The following is a 22,928-nucleotide window of genomic DNA, read 5'->3' as shown; positions in this document are numbered from 1 at the left end:
ATGAAACAATAGAACTTACATATAATTTAAAACAGAGCCAGTATTTAGGTTATACCAGCCGCACACGATTGTCGTTTGCTAAAATCTCGATACTCACACACTAACACATACACTCATATATTATTATATTAAGAGAGAAAGAGAGAGAGAGAGAGAATGAAGAAGGAAAATAGATGAGAATGAGAGAAAGGCATAACACTTTTTCCGTGATGTTTTCTATCTACTCTTACAGCAAGCTACGTTAAGAAACCTCGTTCCAAAAAAGCCAAATTTCAGATAATAACTAGATCACGAAGTTCAGAATACTACTTAAATCAGCGAATTACTTATTTAAAAAACATCAAAACATTCATTATGTACGCAATGGTAATGCAATACATTATGCGGAAGAAGAAACTCGATTCACAACAAAATCAAAGATGCACTTCAGTTTTAAAAAAGGTAGAGTCACTTTTAAAAAGGAAAAGTAGCTTTTAAAAGGAAAAGTTAATGAACCAAAGCTGACATCTTCAACCTGTAATAATTTATACGACAAAAAAACATTAGCCAAGATTCGTAATTAGCTTTAAGTACCTTTTGATATTTAATGGATTTGCCTTGTACGCCGGAGGTATCGATGGAGCCGAATTAATTATAAACTTAACACATTGTAAATCACTGTCGGTTGGTGATTTTTATTTGCGGTTTTTAGGGTATCGTACCTAAAGGGTAAAAACGGAACCTTACGAAGCCTCCGCTGTCGGGCTGTCGCTGTCACAGGGCTCTATTTTTTTAACTGTAATGGATAGATACTTGAAATTTTTCAGAGTATGTAAAACGGCGTCTGCTATAACAACAAATACAAAAATCTTGAAGATAAGTGGGGGTCAAAAGAAACTGCTACTTTTCGGCGTTTTTCGTTGAATCTTAATAGGTAGACATTTCAAATTTTCACAACGCATTTACTTTTTCATCGTACGGAACCTTCAGTGCGAGTTCAAATCGCACTTGGCCAATTTTAATATTATGAGATTTATGAGTCACTTTACGTAACTTGAGGGTTTTAACCGCGGAGAGAGTCAGCGAAATGTCAGTCCTTTTAGTAACTGTGCAGTTTAGCTGATGTAAATCTCGTTTACATTTCGGAAATATTTTTCCCAAATATAGGAATAGCAGACGACCATGCAGTCCATCTGATGGTGGCTACTACCGCTTGGTGATAGAACCCTCTGTGGTTCGACTCCGGTGGCACCACCGCCACACCTATTTCTGCCTAATAACAGCAGTGTTAGGCGCCGCTGTGTTTTGGTTTTCCATCGCAGTCGTCATGGGTAGTCACCCATCTGTGGCTGAGATCAGGTAAGAATCTAATCTTATCTGGGATTGTTTATAGTGTCCATGGGCGGCAATAACCCATGAGGTGGACTGCATGCTTAGCTACTTCTATATTATATAAAATATCTATATCTTTTGCGAGGCATTCTAACTTAGTTCTCAGGGATTATACACATCGATGACTTACCTCTAGTTAGTATATGCATCATTCTAAATAACCGAAGAACATCTTGATGAAAAGCAATGCACGGAAGGTTAAAGTCTTATGATCTGACAAGGTTTAACGGCTAATGTTTATTAAAAGTAATCTTCTAATACGACCGGCCTAACAGTGAAGGGCTTATGTTATGGACACATTTGGAACAAAGTGCTAATTACGTTATTAAGTACAAGAATGTCAATGATATAAAGTTTAGCAGGTCATATAAGTCTTTATTTGTGACAGTACTTACCCATCAGGTAAAAACAGTAAACTTGCAACTTTTCGTTGCAATCAATTGTCGTCATCATGTAGATTTCAAATAAGTTTTTTTTAAATATTAGGTAAAGTAGTAATCGAGCATGCATCTGATGCTAAGTGCCGCCCATAGACAATATGTAATTAACCCTCGATAAGATTGATTTCCTACCTGAGGATGGCAACAGATGCGTCGCTACTTGAGGACTAAGTTGCAACTCCTCAGATAACTATGTGTCCCTTAGCACACCCTTCAAACCAGAAACAGCGCTTAATACTGCTGTTATTAGGCAGTAGTAACATTTTTTGTGATATTAAGAATTTGAATGCCTACGTGTATCTTTAAATAGTGCAAATACTTCCAATACATTTAGGGTATCTCATAAAAAGTTTACATTCCTAACATTCATGGGATCTACCATGGCGTTTATTTACTCACACATGTGCTCCAATGCATTCTTTTGTGAGGCTTTTATTTAATATAATAAAGGTACACAAACGTTATACAATAACAATAATGTTAAGTAGAACAATCTTACAATTTCTTTATTTTATACAGACTAAAGATGCCTTTTTAAAATATTTAATAATAATCAATTGCAGCTTTTTGACATAACGAAACACAATTAAATAATTCAAAAGTTATTGTGGATAGTCAGCATGCTATACACTTATTTTTATATATAACAATGTTGGTATATATTAGTACAATATACAAACAATATAATTATATTGAATAACAAAATATTTAAAATCATAATTAACATATTTGTGTAAAAAAAAAAAAAAATTACTCAAAATACGGTATTTTTACGGAGTAAGTAAATACGAGTAAAAGTAAGTAAATTTTCATAAATAAATATTTTTGCTGTACGCTTTTTAGGTTTTTAAAAAAGGTCTCCAAAATTCGAAAACATCACAAAGCTTCTAACTTCTTCACATCACATAATATGTGTAATTCGTAATTATACTTCAAAAACCAGTTGTAACCAGATATCTTCTAAATCATTATTATGAGTGAAAATGATGATTAACGGGAAAAGAGAGATAAATTAATTAATTATACATTCGTAGTCTTTGATGTATCCGATATATTATGCAAATTACTTTACTCGTGATGAGAGTTATACGTCAATTAACACAGCAATATTTAAACATCGAAAAGTGTCAATGATTTTTTTTTAATTTAATCGACGTCAATAATCTACTGCCTCTATTTTAGAGCAGCGATGGTTAAGTTTCAAAGTTTCAAAATGACAGTTCATTTTGGTATTTAAAAAACAAGTAAAGTTTTAGAAGAAGTAATTGTTGAATGTAAAGATTTTTACAAATAATAAATATTTGCAGAACAATGCTTCAGTTTTGTTGAAGAATTCTGTTTTGTGGAAGAAATATCTAACACAAAAAAAACAAGACAACAAGCGCTAGGATCCAAAACAATCGTCTTTGTCATTTAAATTTCCAGAATGGAATTCAAACCTTTTTGCTCCGCAAACGGTTACGTTTACCACTAAGCCACGGGCGTCATTGAACTTAAATAAAATCAATATAACGGCAAAATTAATAATTTAGATTTTATTTTTTCTTCTTCAAAATCATATGACATTTATTCTCCCAATCGTGTATTTTGGCGCGACCAAACAAACATTTCTGATATGTTTATGCGACCTGAGGTTATATTAAGTGCAACGACCTTCAACAGGTAGAAATATGTGTTATTTTTCTCTCTTATTATCTAAATTGATTCCTTTTTAAAGCGGAAAGTATAAAATAACTGCTTAATAAAAGTGACATTAGTCGATGTTAAATTAATATTGCTTAAATGTGGGAATCTTCTAAAGCGCACAAGATATGGAATAAACTTCCTTCTGAGGTATTTCTGGAGTGTACATGGAGCTTTTTAAAAAGAGGCAAAAAGAATTCTTCTTGAAAGCTGGCGATGCATTCGCGACTCCCCAGGTGTTGCAAATGTTCATAAGAGGCAGTGCTATTGCATGGAGCTCTTTAAAAAGATGCAAAAAGAATTCTTCTTCAAAGCTGGCGATGCATTGGCGACTCCCCAGGTGTTGCAAATGTTCATAAGAGATCTTGACTACTTTCATCTGGTAGCTAATAATCAACCATCTCACCAACCAAAAAAAAAATCTTAAAGGTATGTGAAGTCTACCAATACGCACTTGGCCAGCGCGGTGGACTATGGCCTAATCCTTCCCATTCTGAGAGGAGACCCGTGCCCAGCAGTGGGACAGTAATGGGTTGATGATGATGATGAAATGAGATTGAACTTCTACCTAAGAATTACCTCGTGTAACTGTAGCTCTTATCATACTCATGTTATGTGTTTGTTATTAGTCAGAAGTGAGTATGATTACTAATTAATTATTGACATTGCGTCTATATCATAATCAGAATGTGTTACTAAAATACTTAATAGTCATTTACGCTCGTTGAGCCTTAATTAGAATTTAACCAAACTAATTATTATAATGACATTACCAGAAACATGAGTAGCGTTTAGAATTTAATGTTCAGTATTCAAAGTTTTTTTTTCATTAACATAATTTGTATGTTCATAAGTGTCAATATTCATAATTTGATATTTAGTATCATTATCATTTACAGATTTAAGGTTGGTAGAACCCTACTTGATTCGACCGGAAAAATTGCAATATAAAAACTGTCCAATATCAACAGTTTTAAGTACTGCATTATGATATCAAGGAAGGATGTGGAAAGTTAGAGATAATTGTACCAAAAACGTTTTAAAACGTTCCTAAAGTCCTCAGGGGTTGAATCGCATTTATGGACGATCTGAGGTAAAATCTGAGTATGTTTGTAGATGTTCATGTGCCGCAGTTGCCATTCAGGTGGACTTATGTCCTGCTCGTACCTTACGCTGTGCGCTGTACCTTAATAGAAAATCCTCCCTTCTAGTAGATGTTGTAGGAAATAAAGGAGATGTGATCAATATCATCCTACGAAGTTATTCATCTACTCAGGTGGTAAACTATAATTAACCGTGGGCCGCAATGCCCACATAACATCAGGTGTACTGCATGTAGGTAAGCTTGGTACGTGTTGGTATTTCATATATTATGATTACATACATGAATATAATAATTATTATTGAATAACTTTAGAAGCATTCTTAAAGGTATACTCGTAGGACCTCATTAGGATTATTTTTTTCGTGAGTACCACAAAACGCACACACATAAGAACACAAGCACCCAGAACATAAACCTTAAATCATCCTTTTGATGTTTGTCTGACCGGGAATCGAAAATGGAACTCTATATGGTTATCATTGTGCCACACGGCCATATAAAATTCATTATTTAACTTGTTTCCATACATACAATTACAATCACAATAATAATATATTTCTAAAAGCAATAAAATAGACACGAGTCAGAGCGTAAAATTAGTTTAGCAATCGAAAATATTATATGGAAATAGTTCTTCATGGTAATCTTACTGGTTTGGTGGCATATAAAATGTTTGAATGAGTGCGTGGGTGAAAATAATAGACCGAACGTCGACATTTCGAAATTATACACTCTCTTACACATAAGTGATCAAAATCATAACTTATAACGACCGTTTTAGGCCTATTATTGATTGTTGGTTAACTAGAATTTTGAAATTTGTTTTCCCACGTATAATCGTTGATAATTAAAGCGTCATAATGCTCATAAATTCGTTATGAAAAGCATTAATTTGAACCTTCTGTGACCTGTTTTGTAAATGGTTTTGATAGCTTTGTGTCAAGAGATTATAAATCTTATTGGTTGCTTTTTTAATGAGTGTAAGATGTGGATTGAAGCTGATGGCCCGTTGGCCACTATATAAGTGGCTACTATTGCTTGAGTTCGTAGCTTTGGAGATATAATGATTGGTTAACGACTGTCAATAGTTACTCAGTGACTATTAAATAGCTACAGATGTTAAGATATATAGACGTGTAGTCAATCGAATGTTGACAGATTTTTCGAATAAAATCAAACACGTACCCCGTGTCGGTCGCTCAAACAGACGCGAGAGTGGCTCCGGCTTAAGCAACTGCTTCGTAGCTTAAGACAAGATTAGCTCATGCAACTTTCGCTTGCGCTATAAGGGGGGGTTCAGCCTTTTGCCACCTTTTAATGAAAACTTACTTATATGCAGAGATAAAAAAATAAGGTTCCAAATAATAAGTTACTATTTACAAAATATGATATTAATAAAACCTATTGCCCGGATATATTATTTTTGACTTAAATTATATACCTACTTGCTTATTAAAGGTCTGTAAATAAACTGGCTATTACATATTTTTGATCTTTAGAATCAAAAATCGAAATGGAACGCTTTGTCAAATACGCCTTGAATTTAACAAGAATATTTCGAAAATCTACAATAGGTTAGGTACTACTAACATTCGTTGATTTCCGTTCGTGAGATAGTGTTTAGTAAACTTAAGGTTTACCAACGTTGAAAATAATATTCTATACTAGAAAAGCATCATATCATCGTTACATTATTCATAAGACGTAATTGCTATACTTATAGTTCTCATTGTCAGCTACCAACAATATAGATTTAGTCTCATTCCCAATGTGACTGAATGCTACGACTGTGATTACAATCTCGCTACCCGATCTCTGCGACCTCATTAAGTATTTGGCACACGAACCAAATCTAGGGTTGTTTATTTAACAACACTAACAAAAGAATAAGACAATACAAGTACGGTGCACACATACGCAATAGTTGTAAACTTATATTTGGAAAATAAGGATTAGTTTGAAGGTGATAAAAATTGGCTTAGTGACGATGTGGAGAGATAGAGCCCTGTGACAGACAGAGAGGCGTATACTGCGGAGAGAATGCCCAATTTGTCTCTTTGCGTATGGAACCCTAAAAAAGCTCCTTTGGTACTGATTTTTTTGAGATATTTAGTTAGGCGGTAAAATTTAGCAAAAGATACATAATTCATTTTTTTGTTAAACCTTACAAATACACTTATTTTCGTATAAGAAAATCTTTTTTCGTCGATAGTTAAAGAGTGAGAGGTTATTAAACTTCTACGCTACGGCCGATGTCTTATAAGTTGTCTTTCTTGAGGGCTGCAAATATAATTTTGATTGACTAATTACAGCTCGGGCTTCTCAACCATTCTCATTAATTTGACTTAGGATCAAATGTATTATAATAGGACCAATTAATCTTATGACACACTAGCTACTATCGATTAATATAATTCGAATATAATATTTCAACTGGCTTACAAGAACTGCTCCGTACAACCGTCATCAAGTTTCGTACCTGTCTAAAACCTTTAGCACTATTTTACACCCTCCGAACTTCTTACTTACTTTTCACTACTTACCTCCGAAATGGCGTTCCTTTGCTTTAGCAACCCCGGGATGGACGGCGGTATGTGTGTTCGCATACCGTCGTGAACACCAGATGGTGTGGTGAGTTTCAAGCTCATCTGGGCGGAACCCAACGGGGCACCGCGCCAAGTGGACTCCGGTTGTGTTCCGTTGGAGATCCCGGAGTCCTCTACACAGCGCCGAGGAAGGCTACCGGGGGGGTTTTAGTGCGGTAAGAATCCCACATATCCCCGTGCCACTCCCACGGCATAGGGTACCTTTTGAAGGTTTCCCCCTCGTCAACAAAATAAAAAAGGTCGGATAAACGATAAACGGATATGGAGTGATCTCGTCCGAAAAAATGTATATGATGGTCGATTCCTCGAAATTTGTTTTTAATTTCGGACGGATCCGAAATTTCGTTGACGTTGAAGTTTCGTTGTTTCGTTTTGTTTTCGTTTCTTCAGAGTTGACTCACGCCTACAACGATCATCACAATACGAGGCGTATTGTCTTTTACAAAGTTAGTTTAGTTGACTATAACTTTACAATCAAACAGTTATGCGTGCTAGATGCATAATAATGAAGGAGTTGGAACTTGGTAATGGTGTTTGGTTTATTCGATATGGCATCTGATTCAACAAGAGTGTTCTTATGGCTTTATTAAAACTTATATTTACATGGATAAGTAATGTGTATTGATAGCAATCTTTTTAGGGATCCGTACTCAAAGGGTAAAAAAGGACCCCGTTACTGAGCTTCTGTGTCCTACTGACAAGGGTTCAATCTCTTGAACTGTAATATATAATTACTGAAAATGCAGCAGAATTGTTTTCAGTTTTCAGTTTATCTACCACAACGCACGTAATATAGTAAGACTTTAAACTTGCAATGCAATTCTGAGTGCTATGCAGGAGTGGGACTGATAGACCTTACACACTTTTTTTATACTATAGGAGTAGCAGACGAGCATACAGTCCACCTGATGGTAAGTGGCTACTGCCGGCCATGGACATCTGTAATCAACCCCAGATAGGATTAGATATTCCTACCTGAGGTCGGCCACAGATGCTCCGCTACCCCTGAGGACTAAGCTGGAACGCCTCGGAAAAGTCTGTCTCCCTTACCACACCCTTCAAACCGGAACACAGCAGCGCCTAACACTGCTGTTATTAGGTAGAAATAGGTGTGGCGGTGGTGCCGCCGGAGTCGAACCACAAAGGGTTCTACCACCTTCAACTTCAACTTTTGAGAACTTCCTAAGATCTCTCAGGCGAGTAAGTTTCCGCACGTTTTCCTTTATAGGTTAAGCAAGTGATAGATACGTAGCTGGGATCGGTAGCTAGCTAGTATATATTAAAACATAATTTATACACAAATTATTTTGTACAGAAATTAACAGATATATACAGAATCATTCTACCGTCGACACAAAACAAAATAGATCATGATAATAAAATTGTATCATTCTACCTGTAAACTAAATAAAGCACAATGTATTGTTATTCTAGTGTTGAATATCGATTCGATGTTATCGATTCTATTGTGACACGGTACTGAATGACACATTCATTATCTGATCTTCGCGTTCATTATGGCTTTGTCATGCAAAACTATTGCTGTCTACAACAAAATGTATAATAAGTGAGCTCTTAACTCCTGGTGTTGAAGAGTTAAAAGCAATCTGTTAAATATAGGAGTATATGTAGATTGAGATTTTAGGGGCTAATGGATATTTATATTGATTGAAAAGTGGTAGTATCAGTATGGGTCGGGAAGGTACCACCGCCACACCTATTTCTAGCGTGAAGCAGTTTAGCGTTTCGGTGGAAGGGTTTATATCTCGGCTGTCTGTGATTGATTTCTGATACTATAAAAATAATAAACAATATGAAACGAATTTTCGGTGTTGCCAACTTTTAAAACAATTACAAAAATCACTGCTTACAGTTCCGTAGAGATCACCCGGAAACGCATTTTATTGGATGCAGTGCTCTGCGGTAAACGCTGCTAATAACGCGTAACAGCTATTGTTAATAACAGTTATATAGAATTGGAAGCATAACACGCATGCCTATGAGGATCATAATATGAATATGGTAACCAACAACATATAAAGTCACATATTAAGCCTAGAATGTACTACAATTTGCTGGTATTGGTTGCCATAAAAACGACATTATTAACATTTTTTCGCCCGAGATTGCAGTTGATTAGATGCTACGCTGCTCGATAAAAGCTGTTAATAACGCATTAACAGCTATCGTTAATAACTGTTATTTAGAGCTGGATATATTATACGCATGTTTACGGTGGTCATAGGTAGTAATGTCGTGCCCAACACAGTATAAAGTAATGTATTCCTTAGCCTAGAATATACAACAATTTGGCGATATTATTTACATTTTTGCGCCTCCCGGGATTGCAGTTGATTGGATGCAACGCTGTGCGATAAAAGCTGTTAATAACGCACTAACAGCTATCGTTAATAACCGTTATTTAGAGCTGGATCTATTATACGCATGTTTACGGTGGTCATAGGTAGTAATGTCGTGCCCAACACAATATAAAGTAACGTATTCCTTAGCCTAGAATATAAAATAATTTGGCGATATTATTTACATTTTTGCGCCTCCCGGGATTGCAGTTGATTGGATGCAACGCTGTGCGATAAAAGCTGTTAATAACGCACTAACAGCTATCGTTAATAACCGTTATTTAGAGCTGGATCTATTATACGCATGTTTACGGTGGTCATAGGTAGTAATGTCGTGCCCAACACAATATAAAGTAACGTATTCCTTAGCCTAGAATATAAAATAATTTGGCGATATTATTTACATTTTTGCGCCTCCCGGGATTGCAGTTGATTGGATGCAGCGCTGCGCGATAAAAGCTGTTAATAACGCGTTAACAGCTATTGTTAATAACGGTTATTTAGAACGGGAAGCATGCGTGTGCTTACGGTGCCATGGAATAATGGTCACGCTTAAAAGCCTTTGCGGATAAACGCAACGTTAATTAACGGTTTATAAAGCTGGGTAACTAATTCGGGTTTCTGCAGTGAAGGTAATAGGTTGTATTATTGACAGTGAAGGAGTAATCGAATTTGTTATTTGAATACGTTCCATGATATTTTTCAGACGTGTAGTATAATTTCAGATATTTAGGGTAATGTTCCAGGAACTAAAAACAAAAATTAAATATCGACTAAGACCAACTGACCCGAAAAGGGAAATAATGTAATTAAAAGAAATCAAATGACACCTCATATGTTAAAATCCGTCAATCCGTTTGTAGTAGGGCATGTCAAAGAACAGATATAGATACGCTCGAAAAACATTACCCACCGCTGTCAGGTGATAATAAAAATACTTCATGGTCTTTTACATAATACTTTAGCCTTTTATCCGAAATGCAGAGCAAATTCTCTACTTTTAGATGTAACGATAGGAGAGATAAACGGCCCATGAGGCCGCCGAAAGTTTTCAAGATTTATTGAGCACTGATCGCTTTAAAAACTACAACACTCTAGATAATAGACTTGTAGTTTGTAGAAGTTTATGTAGAGTGGACGTATTAAGAGTAGTAAAAAATATCGTGGACTTTTGTAAGCTATAACTTAAGAGTCAAACGACAAAGGGTTGAAAGAATCTTATCTATCTTTTTAATAAAGCAGAGTGATGAAGTATTCCCCAGATTTCCTTTGTACGTGGGAAGACAGTGGGACATAAGAGACTAGCAGTGGGAGATAAAAGAGTTACAATAATAGGTTAAAGTTCACTATAGTTACATGAGTCGTATTTAAGAAATTATTCAAATTAAATAATCTCTATTTCTATTAAAACGGTAGAATATAAATACACGAGTACACACATAAGTTATCCATAAACTTATACTAAAACTGGTTCCACTTTAATCCTAAAGAAACTATCGAATAGTAAACAGTTAACTAGCAAACAACGAAGTTCCCAACTCATAATACCCATATACCAAGCTCATAATACTCATAGCATGACAAGTTGGGAGCCTGGTGGACTAACTTGCTGGGATGATATAGTGCTGGGATTGTTCATTCGTGAACACTAACTTAGTACATAGGCTTGGTTTTGATATAATTGTGTATATGAAGCCTAAGTTTTGCAGGCCGGAATTTACGTCTATTAGAATTTAGGTAATCAATTCTGCCTTATTTAACAGTTGCATTATTTTATTACATAACATTTCAATCATATGCTTTATTGTAGTCTTGAGTAGCTCGCGAGTGAGTGATATAAAAGATATATATCTTCACCAAAGAGCTAATCACTCATCAACTCCGACGAATTTGAATTATATCTTTATATCCGCGTCACATGGTTGAGTTCATAGGTCCATACGATTCCGGATATAAGATCTTCTTCAACTCAACAGTTTTATACTCGCTCGCGAGTGAGTTATGAGTCAAATGAGCGACTGACTGAGAGAGTCTGATTCGAGTCAAATGCATTACGTCTTAAACACTAATTAAAATCTTTTTTCTTTGCTAAGAATATGAAAATAGGGATATACAAATAGTGTTGGCTGTGAAATTTATATATAATTTCTTGCCAGTTTTGTATTAATTATAGGAATCAAAAATGTTGTCAAAACATTTTGATCTGATTCTCTGATATACTGATATAAAATGTCGCTTATATCTTTACAGAGCTACTGAGCTAAAGTGAGTTACTGAGCTAAAAGAGTGATATATATCACTGAGTTGAAAAGATATATATCTCTCTTTTCACTTCAGTGATATATAATGCGCACCTCTACTTTATTGTGTAATTAACTTATGGTATATTTTTGGTATTTAAAGAAAAGAAGATAAAATTATAATAATTTTCACTGACCTCTTGCGTGTATGATACCTCATGTTAGAAAGAGATCCATGTTATTCATTATTTTATTTTTTCATCACATACATGACGTCATCATAAATTATTTAAGTGTAAAAAACATTTTAGAGGTCCAGCGATACTACATCTTCTTTGACTTATAAAAACAGTTTCATGAAATAAATATTCCAATTAGATATTTATAGAATCTACGATGAGTCTTTTAATTCTATTTATTCGGAAATAAAAGCAATATAGAACTCGATTCCCGTTTGCGTATTCATTATCAATATTCAACGGAATATCCTATCGTAGTTTCCATTAGTACACCGAACTTGATTTGATAGATTAGATAGAGCTCGTCCGTGCCAAAAAGTACATTAGTCGATAGCGTAGATTTTTAATCACATTCCCTCGAATCTAAATGTTTTAGAATCTAGACCGAAAAGCAAATGGTATTAACATAAATCTTAGTTCTAAAATCATTAGTGTAGAACATAGTTACTTAAACTTAAATGTTATCTCTGTTTTAGCGATGAAATTGATTTACAAATTAATTTATATGAAACGTCGCATAGATTTACCAATTATATTAATTAATTGAAAAGCATTTTTGCCTGGCGCTGGTTTTTAATATCATTTTGAAAAGTAAACGTGTATTTTAAAACATTTTTTATTTATAATATAAAGCGAGTGATTTAATAATCTGTAGACTTGCGTTATTTTAATTTTTCATGACAAATTTGATTGGTTACAAGTTATAACTGGAAATATTTCCATAAATGTAATTAATTCATTATAGTAAAAAAAATGGTTGAGCGCTGTCGTCTTCTGTGTTGGTAGCTGTGGTAAAAGAATCATGCTTACAAGAGGCGTTTAAACTTTGTCCTCAGAGGTAACACATGTGTGGCCGATCTCACAGGTGTCCAAATGTCCATGCGTGGTATAGTTAGTTAACATAAGGTGGAACGCATCATCATCGACCCATTATTGTCCCACTGCTAGGCACTGGTCTCCTCTCAGAATGAGAAGGATTAGGCCATAGTCCACCGCGCTGGCCAAGTGCGTATTGATAAACTGCACATACCTTTGAGATATTTTTTTTATAAATCTGTCAGGTATGCAGGTCTCTTCACGATGTTTTCCTTCGCCGTTTAAACAAGTGATAATTAATTTCCAATACGCACATCATTTCAGAGGTGCGTGCCTGGGACTTGAACCTCGGGCCTCTCGATCGAGAGGCCGAGTTTCTTAACCACTAGGCTATCATTGCTCACTGTTGGAACGCATGCTCATTTGCTATCTATTAAAAATATTAGCTTTTATAATAGCTTATAATATACACTAATTAATCTAAAAGGCCTGGAAAACGTAATTCTTTATGGAGTGACGTTAATAACAGCGTATTTCAGTATCGAATGAGGTTTATAACAAACAAACAAAATACAAACGGGTTACCTGTTCCAAAAACAATCAAAACCATATTGACATTCAAAACGGTTTATATCCGGTGATATCTGTTTTCCCATGGCATATCGAGAAAGTTGTCAATAAAGCCTTTGGTCACTGAAACCTACGCATAGCGTAGGCAGATTGACGACAGAGTTCAATATACCTATAGAAATATCGTATTGAAGTAGTATAGCCGAGTTATGATTCCACTCTCTCATATTTGGAGGTTTGTGATCAAATCGCAAGCATGTCTGATTTTTCGAAGCTTTGCGTATTGGTCATTAAGTATCACTTGCTTTAAGGGTGAAGAAAAACATCGTAAACTAACCGGCACGTCTAAGAATTCTTTAAAAATAAAAATTTTAAAATGCTTTCCTTTCCTTTTTTTCTATTTGATATCTCAGTGAGGCCATTTTTTTGTGAAATTAAGTTTTTTTTTATAATATAGAAGTACCAGTCCATCTGATGGTAAGTGCCTACTGCCGCCATAGACATCTGTAATCAACCCCAGATAGGTTAAGATTTATCTACCTGAGGTCGGCCACAGATGCGCCGCTACCCCTGAGGACTAAGCTGGAACCCCTGGGAAAAGTATGTCTCCCCTACGACACCAAACCAAACCAGAACAGCGTTTAACGCTGCTGTTATGAGGCAGAAATAGGTGTAGCGGTGGTGCCGCCGGAGTCGAACACAAAGGGTTCTACCAACTTCAAATAAGTGTATTTCATGTTAATGTTTCGCAGTAATAAGTCTTGGCCTGTAAGTTGTATTCTATAAATAATATTGATGCTCCACTCTGCGGCTGGGCGGGCGCTTTTCATTCAATTAATTTCCCCGGGACGTGCTTGCGGGTTGCCGCGGTTTCGCAAAGCACGAAATGCATATTTCACATTTTCATATAAGGCCGCCGACTTTTCGCTGATATGAAAATATTTTGCGCTATTTTATATTATAAAATTTTTTTCAGTACACAATTTATTATTCGCATTTTAATATAGTTTGAATAAATGGAACGATTTTCATATAGCTATGTATAGTAAAAAGCTTATTTTTTGTAAATATATTTATTTTATATTGCTGTGGTTCTTTCACTGCTATGTTTTAAGGGTGACCTACTTTTCCGAGGCGTTCCAACTTAGTCCTCAGGGGTAGTAAGCTAGCAACGCCTTTGTGGCCGACCTCAGATATGAATCTAATCTTATCTGGGGTTGATTAATGTCCAGAGGTAGAAGAAGCTACTTACCGTCAGGTGGATTGCTCGCTCGTTTGCTGTTTAACATTATTAAATTGTTAAAATATCGAAATCATCAAAATAAATAGCAAGTTTGTTAAGCATTGACAATGGTCATTTGTCACGGATTTCTAGTGGTTTCAATAACCGAATCCGATCGCCTCGTTATTCGATTGTAACGAAAAATCCTTTATTTTATTTCCATTCCAGTTAGTGAAAATAAATTTGCAACGCATATATTGTCTTTGTGTATTTTTGGTATTTGTTTGTTATCTTCTGGTTTCACGAATCCGCATTGGAGCAGCGTAGTGGAATGTGGTCCAGTCCTTCTGCAGATGCCCTGCCCAGCGATGGGATATAAACAGTAGAATGTAAAGTATTAGGGCTATATCAACTTTGACGTGTGAATGTGCATTCGAAGACCTTCGACCTATTTTTAGTTATAACTCATGATGACAGTAGTCATTACTATATGTTTTCGGTATTTTGCAAACTCTATTTCCACTACCATGACATGAAAATACCAGGCAAGCAGGGAGTTCTCACGAAGGGAACGATCCGTACAAATTTAACAGTGTAAATGAACAACATGTTCTTCCATACGTAATGTATGGAAAAATATGTTTACCAAATAACTTTGTTCGTTTCCCTTTAATACCAAATACTTCTTATAGGTTTTCCTGTAATATTTAAGTAAATAATTAAGTAAATTAGACTGTGACCAACGGACGGACAGACACACGAGTGATTCTATAAGGTTTTTTTTTGTACGGAACCAAAAAAAAAGTACAATTTTCTAAAGAGTCATAAGAACTTCTAAAGATCACTAACTAGATTATCTCAAAATCAGTCCTTCTAAATCCTTGTTCCAGTTCCCATAACCCATCAGTTCCTGTCCGTAAATACAATGTAATTTACGAATGCATCGGTTAACCCAAATACCTTGCAGTACTAATTGTGGTCGACGGGGGCCGTGGGCGACCCGGTCTCAACACTATCCATCATAGCGCTAGAAACAGTTGAAACAGATATCAATGATCTTGCACAACTTGTTTTTTTTAATGCGTGTTATTAATTAATACGTATCAAAAAGTAGATTATAGGTATTTTCAATTAGGTTGTTTGAAAGTATTCGCCGAATAATAGAAACTACACGAGGTATTAATGACATAACTTAACGCGATATATTTCAGTTAAATGTAAAATTTAATTTGAATATTAATAGTTAAAACAAAACTACGTTTATTTTTTGAAAATTTGTAACATGTTTTGGGCTTTAAATTTCTCGAGTCATCAACTCCGTTTTTCTCGTCTCAAGTTCTTGTGGATTTCTCGGGAATTCTCCAACACAAACTCTGTATCCAACCGACTTATAGCAATTATTTTTTTACTTCATAGTAAAGTCAGTTTTATATTTCTTTAAAACGAAAAGTTACCTGTCTTGGAAAGTCGGTTAAAAATCTATTTCAACATGAATATACATAAAGACTCCAACAAATTTAAAAAAGGTTAATTGATTTTGCTATCGATTGCAAATAGGCAAATAGTGGCTATATTTAAGCAAACATGGCAATAAAACAACAATTCCTAATTGGTTTCTACTTTGTTGATAACAAAATGTTAAGCTTTATTAATTAAACAGCCATTAATTTAATATACAAGTATTTTAATGTACAGATAAAGGAGACTAGTTATTTCAACGCGAAAGAATAATTTTATTGCCAATTAATGCTTAACAAATAAATCTCAAGTGTTTACAAACGCACTTAGTTTATTAATGGAGTGTATTAGAAGGTGGTTCGACTCCGGCAGCACCACCGCCACACTTATTTCTGCGTCATAACAGCAGTGTTGAGCGCTGCTGTGTTCTGGTTTGAAGGATGTGGTAAGGGAGACATATTTTTCCGAGGCCTTAAAAGTAGGAGGTATGTACGTATAGTACTTATAAATTTACAGGCCATTATTTGCCACGATGGTAAAGTATTGGTAAAATTGACACACCTTCGAAAGGTAGAACTAGTATAGGGCGATTGGGAAGATACCATCGCCACACTTAGTTCTAACATGAAGCAGTTCTTTTTTTCGGTAGAAGGATGTGGATGACAGCTGTCTTATTTATGATGCTACCATCTTATTCTTCAGGAATGGCAACGCTTATTCGATCGGCTTCAGTAATCATACGTTTCTGGGACCCTGAACTCCAATATAAGAGATCAAAAGTTCATTCTAATAGATTATTACTACTAAAATCACAAAGCATAACATTATAGTATCAATTCCTTCGAATGCGCTTTGCCTGGACGCCTACACAAACATTACATGCAAATACAATTAATATGTGTAAATTAGTCACAGCGTTGTGGTATTTGGGTTAAACTGTGTACATCTAAAGAATTTAAACTAAGTATTTGATATTCTAATTATCCGTGTTTAGTATGCGTACCACCTATCCACGTTACGGAGATCGACCGCTAGATAGTGGAACATAACAAGCGATTTAATTAAGATGTTTGACTAGTTTGAAAAATCAGGAATTAGTTCGAAAGTGTTTGGTTGTTTCAACTGTTTAGTTTTAAGTGTTACAATTAAAGTTGTTAAAACACTTTGATGTAGAATAGTAGGAGTAGTATAAAATGAAACTGTCGTTATTAAATAGTTATTGTAATCAAGAATTGGTTCGAAAGTGTTTGGTTGTTTCAACTGTTTAGTTTTAAGTGTTATAATTAAAGTTTTTAAGAACACTCATGGTATGTGGAATAGTAGGAGTATAAAATGTATAGTTGTTATTAAACAATTATTGCACTGATGCAGGTTTCTTCTCCATGTAAAAGGGTTTAGAGCCAAAAGAAGGAAAATAGGAATAATTATATATTACAAAGATATAATATATTATGTTACAAAGACACATTATGTTAAATAAAATTAATAAAATAAATAAAATCATTATTTTTTGGTATTTTTTACGAATTCTGTACAAGAATTCTGTAAAAAATATTTTGAAAAACGTTTTTGTAATACCATTATCATAGTTACTGCAGACTCTAATGTTATAACAAACCTGTCTCTTTAACAAAGATTAACATTAGCTATTTATAAAAATATTCATAATACTTCCGCATTTTCTAAGAAAATCTGAAATCTACTTTTCTAGACATTAACGCTCTACTTTTCCTGAATTACCTTAAGAAGCTGAAGCTTAGACTTCACAAAGAACTTTGCATCATGGCTTACGAAATAACGAAGAAAAACTACATAAATTTGAAAATATTCTAGATCCGTAGTTTAAAATTTGGCCCGTTAAACTAATACGGTTAGAAATGAAGCTATTTATACAGATTTAAATCCCCTACTCCTTTAACACCATAACTTATTGTGCTATGAGTTAAGCGCTCTTACCAAAATCATGGATTCAGGGGTCTGCCAAAATGGTTTCGAAAGCTAAATCTAACCTTATTAGGGGTTGGTAAGGTCCGTTATTAGATTCTAGGTTCCCGTAGAAGAATCTAGGGATTATTGGATAATGAATGGTGCTGAGGTCAGATCAATCAGGCGGTCAGGGGAGAATTATGTCTGCCTGTGACAGATTCCCACAGGTAATGGCCCGGTCAGCTAATCCTTGAGTAATACCGTTTTATATGGGGATGAACTACACAAGGTTAAGGAGCAAAGATTAAGGATGTTGTTAGTACCTTGTACTACTTTGGCTAGTTTATAAGTTTATTATCGATATTTAATATGTTTAATTTAATAATAATTGTAAACTAGGTAGGATTCCTCTCGTTTAGACTCTACATGAATTACCTATTACATTTATTGTTTCGAATATTGTAATGTATATGATTTTACTTACCTATTACCCTATAAAGTTTTTAATTATTGTGATTGGATTTGAAAGTTAGGTTAAAGCAGATAGGTTTAAACTAGGCGTTTTTACTTTCTTCTAAGTATAATAACTAGGGATGCGCCGAATATTCGTTTGGTATTCGGTATTCGGTATTCGGAGTATTCGGCATCTTTTTTGCTATTTGTATTCGGCCGAATTATTCGGTTTTAGTGCCGAATATATTCGGTTCGAGTATTTCTATTTGCTTGTATACCCGACATGGTACAGGACTAAATCACAAAACCTCTTATATAAGATTTATGTTATATTATAAGTCTAACTCAAATTCTATAAAGAATATGTTGAATAAAGTTAATAAAATAAAGCAATTAAACTTCGAATCAACATTTATTTTGAAATCTCAAGTCAACACATTTATTACTTAATCGATAGTTAGTATAGACAACATTTATTTTAAACCTAAAATCAGTATTCATTTCTAAAACTTAAATCAACATTTTAAAGTGTGAATGAACACACATAACTTGCAAATTGACAATAAAGAAATGGTAAGCCGAATAATTCGGCCGAATATTCGGTTCGGTAAAGGTTAAACCGAATATTATTCGGTATTCGGTTATTCGGTGAAACCACTATTCGGCGCATCTCTAATAATAACGTATGCGATTGTATTAATCTATTATTCGAGCTTCAAGTTTACATTTATTGGACTAAAAGTAATACAAATCTTAGTGATTCATACAAGTATTAAAATTTAAAGGCGTTAAAAACTTTCTGTGATTCCACTTATATACCACATTGATCAAAGGCGTAGAACTCTGTGAGGTTCCACTTAACATTTGGACTATAGGTGGTACAAAGAGGTTGGACTTAACATCAAGAGAACGGTACTAGTGCTACTTTATTATTATACTAAACAATACAACATCTGAGAAGCAGAGCAGGAAGCTGGGGCCAGGGCCGGATTTGGAGGTCCTGGGGCAATTAAGGAGTGGAGGGTGCTAATTATTATCCGTAAAAGAACATGGTTTTTCGACAAGTCATTAAAAAAAATACTAATATATGAAAAAATAATGCCAACCAACAAATCAAATTATTTCAGCAAATGTAGTCATTATTTATCTAATTGGTTAAGTGCAAGTATTGACGGTAAAAATGGTTAATGCGAAACGTTATACATAGTAGTTGATTCGTCGAAATTTGGATATTTTTGGGCTATTGTTTTATGTTTATTGGGGCCCTCTGAAGGCCTCTGAGCAGAAGCCCCGCCTGGCTAAATCCGGCCCCGGCCAGGACTGAACAGTTCACGCTCCACATCCCCGCCTTTGTGTCGCGCGGCATTCACTGCTGATCCACGGCTTAATAAAACACGAAATAGTGTCTCTATGGGATTACTATTTAGTTTGTAAATATATAAACTAAAAATAAAATTATTTGTATGTTTATGTCTACTGTAACATACGGATCTTCTCAGTTGAGGTCGCGTTCCGATCCGGTAGTAAGTAGTTTAAGAAAAATTTTGTACCTGACCATTTGTAAGTTCCACCGTAATCCTATGCAAAATAAATATATTTAATTTCATTTCACATCATGCCAAAATGACTAAAATTACCAACTCTATATTTTTCGTTAACATGGGGTTTTTACGACATCAAATAAAAAATAACTGACTTTCTAATTTTTTTGTCAACATAGGTATGTGCCTGCTTGTATGATACTATGAAATACAATTTAATTAATTCGCACGAATTTTATTATAAAGATAAAGTTACAAAAGTAGTATACGAACAACTGCCCACGCCGGCAACATAAGTTAGTTAAGTTAGTTAATGGTTCTGATGTGTTTGTTACCTCCCTTACTTTATTTATATAGATAATATTTATTTATTACAGATTTATTAAAAAAAAAACTCAATGGTATATGAAGTCTACCAATACGCACTTGGCCAGCGCGGGGGACTATGACCTAATCCATCTCATTCTGAGAGGAGACCCGTGCCCAGCAGTGGGACAGTAATGGATTGCTGATAATCATGATAGATAATATTAACCATCAAAATTTAATAAACAATACTATTACTCCTTTTATATGAATGAGAATAATATCTGCAAATTATACAAATATATGTATTTTTTTTCTTCAGATTTGGTACTTACGGTTTGAAACACTAATATTTCTATAAAACATAAAAATACCCACGTAAAAACATCTACCATTATTTGCCGTATCTTACAACCTTCTAACTAACGCAAGATCGTTGACACAGCCTAATACATAATGTAAGTGACTATTTAACGTGATACAAAATTAGCATATTACGAGACTTTCACTATAAACCACCTAATTTGTCATGCGGCCGTCATATATTAATTAGTTGGTGATGAATTATTCACTATGACAGCCGTTTTTACAACTTGACTATCTAGAAATGGAAGCTCTATTTATTTATAAGTTTTTTTCGCGCGTAAAAGCAATGACGGGTTTGCACAGATGATATAACGATTGTAAATAAGTCATTATTAAAGCGTCATTATTATATTTAACTACGGTTTATAAAACAAATATAAAATATTAAATTATTACCATAATGTAATACATAATATTAATTTATGGTAGCTATGCAGACAAAGCTAGTTTGCGTTGCAGCTTTCCGAAGCTTAGTAGCTTTCTAAATTGGAATTTTTGATTTTCAAAAACTCATATAATTTCGTTTACCTTACTTTTAAAATATTATATTTTTAATATTTAAATTAACAAAGTACACTCACTGTATTCTTTTAAATGTCGAGAAAGCTTAAGAATAAATTGAGCTTTATACAATATAGTCATTTATTTTCAGACAAAACCTTGATATACCCCCAGTTACCTAATTCTGCACAATATTAATTATACCATTACTTTGTTTAAGGTTACTAACAAAAATTTACAAACATCTGTGGTCTATTTTGACATTAATGTATCTGTGGGCGGCGTCACGGCCGCGCGGCATTACCGAGAAACGGATTAAATATGCGTTTTATATTCATTATTACGTTTTCTGAACCACTAAGCTAGTATAGTCGGCGCCAAACTACTAGTCCGCTCTGAAGTTGTTGCGAGCAGGTGTGGTCATAGATTTTGCTATGGCGACGCGATTTATTTCTTCAGAGCGGACTAGCAGTTTTACGCGACTATACCACTGTTTGTAATAGTAGTGATACTAGTAATAGTCTTGATTGAGAGTTCCGAGGTTCAAATCCCAGGCACTCACTTCTGATTTTTCAAAGTCAAGTGCGTATTAGAAATCAATTATTACTTGCATAAATAGTGAAGGAAAACATCGTGAGGAGACCTGAGATATACCATGGCATACCTGAAAAATATTTTTAATAAAATGTTGCTAGTTTGTCAAAACTAGATACCTACCTAAGAAGTGGAAAATTTTAACGATAGAATAAAATTATTAATATTTAATATATTTTTTCAAATCTTTGCTAATAACGTGAAAAAATATTAGCATTATTATACTGACAAATAACGTAAGGTCGACTTTTAAAGATCGTAATTTTATTAAATTACTAAAAAAGGGGGTAATTGAAAAATGGCTCGCGACGGTAAGAGTTGACTTCCCGACCGCCACAGGCACACAAATGTTTGTCGGATTATATTTCTATTCATTAAAGTTCACCTACTTTTATAGACTCGTAAAATCTATTAATGGATTTTTAAAAATGTGGTCTGACCACTTAATTTTAATAATCCACTGTGATCGGAAAAGCCGAAGACATTGTTTTTTGATCATTCTGTGACCTTTCACCTTATGTTTATATCTTTATAAAGTGTAATATATACCAATTCGATTGACTGTTTTAAGATGAAAAAACTCGTCAAATTTGTTAATCGCGTCTTAAATGTCCAATTTCATTGAGTTAAAAGATGAATTCACTTCACTCAATATCTGTTAATCAGAGGAATAAATAATGTCATGTATCGAGATTGAAATTCGTATCAGTATACGTAATTAGTAATAACAGTTTGCTTTTATATTTGATGTTATATAAAGAATTATAATGTGATAGAACCCTCTGTGATTCAACTCCAGCGGCGCTATTGTCACACCGTTTTCTGTCTAATAACAGCATTATTAAGCGATGCTGTTTTCTGGTTTCAAGGGTAAGTAGTAAGGGTGGTAAGGGAGACATACTTTTCCGAGGCGTTTCAGCTTAGTCCTCAGAGGTAGCGGCGCATCTGTGGCCGATCTCAGGTAGGAATATGTAATCCTATCCGGGGTTGATTACAGATGCACTTACCACCACAAATATACCACACCATAAATAAATGGCAGTGGCCACTTACCACCAGGTGGACTATATGATCGTCTGCTACTCCTACAAAAAAATCCACCTTTAACTCGTACGTAGCACATATAATATT

At 34.5% G+C, this 22,928-nt stretch overlaps 1 protein-coding gene across 1 annotated transcript in view; it reads left to right on the top strand.

The window, feature by feature from the left end:
• Positions 1–22,928, top strand: part of LOC140754943 (uncharacterized) — a 128,586-nt gene that overhangs the window by 1,327 nt on the left and 104,331 nt on the right. The window lies entirely within an intron of this gene.

Source organism: Epargyreus clarus, unplaced genomic scaffold, assembly GCF_041222505.1.
Source record: "Epargyreus clarus isolate Ecla_fem2 unplaced genomic scaffold, WU_Ecla_fem_2.2 ptg000032l, whole genome shotgun sequence".
Classification (NCBI taxonomy): Eukaryota; Metazoa; Arthropoda; class Insecta; order Lepidoptera; family Hesperiidae; genus Epargyreus; species Epargyreus clarus.
The sequence above is the reverse complement of the archived record's forward strand: the minus strand, read 5'-3'. Positions and strand labels throughout refer to the sequence as shown.